The 603-nt window shown below is 29.4% G+C and overlaps 1 protein-coding gene across 19 annotated transcripts in view; it reads left to right on the plus strand.

Annotated features, from left to right (window-relative positions):
• The window catches only part of TMEM232 (transmembrane protein 232), a 287,557-nt gene that overhangs the window by 17,610 nt on the left and 269,344 nt on the right, over nt 1-603 (plus strand). The gene's annotated exons all lie outside the window — the stretch shown is intronic.

A 603-nucleotide genomic window follows, 5' to 3' on the forward strand; every position in this document is an offset into this window, starting at 1 on the left:
GTAAAGCTGCTGACTTGTAAAGTTTCTATTTTATAACCATGAGTGAAAACTGGATTTAATTGAACTATTCTTTGTCATATAAAAAAATATTTTCTTTTTCACCTAAAATCCATCAATGTTATGGCTTACAACAATAGATTTTCTAGTATTACGTTATCTTTGCTCTTTTGAGGTTGACCTTTCTCAGTTATAAAGAACTTTTATTTTCATTGGTGGTGTTGGATTTGGTTTCCTTATAGTTTCCTCTAGGATTCTTACAGGTGAGATCTCCCTGTGAATTTATTTTCCCAAACAGACCCAAATCCTCTACCTTGGGCAATCTTAAAATGTATTTATATAAGATCTGATAAGACTGTGGAAATTTTAAAAAGGTGTAAAGCAGTAACTTTATAAACACATAAAGGTTTTCTGGAGAGAAAGAATGAGCATAAGAATAAAAGAAAATTATATTCTTTAAAAAAAAAAACCAACTTTCTAGAGAAGCACAATCCTCATGAGTGGCTTCAGCTTTGCATTGAGTCTTGTTTTAAAAGAAAATCAAAGTGGTACAATTTGTTTACACTATGATACTTTCTAAATAAACTTAAAAAAAAAAGAAAATGA

Source organism: Bison bison, unplaced genomic scaffold (genome assembly GCF_000754665.1).
Source record: "Bison bison bison isolate TAMUID 2011002044 unplaced genomic scaffold, Bison_UMD1.0 scf7180017864189, whole genome shotgun sequence".
NCBI classification, from domain to species: domain Eukaryota; kingdom Metazoa; phylum Chordata; class Mammalia; order Artiodactyla; family Bovidae; genus Bison; species Bison bison.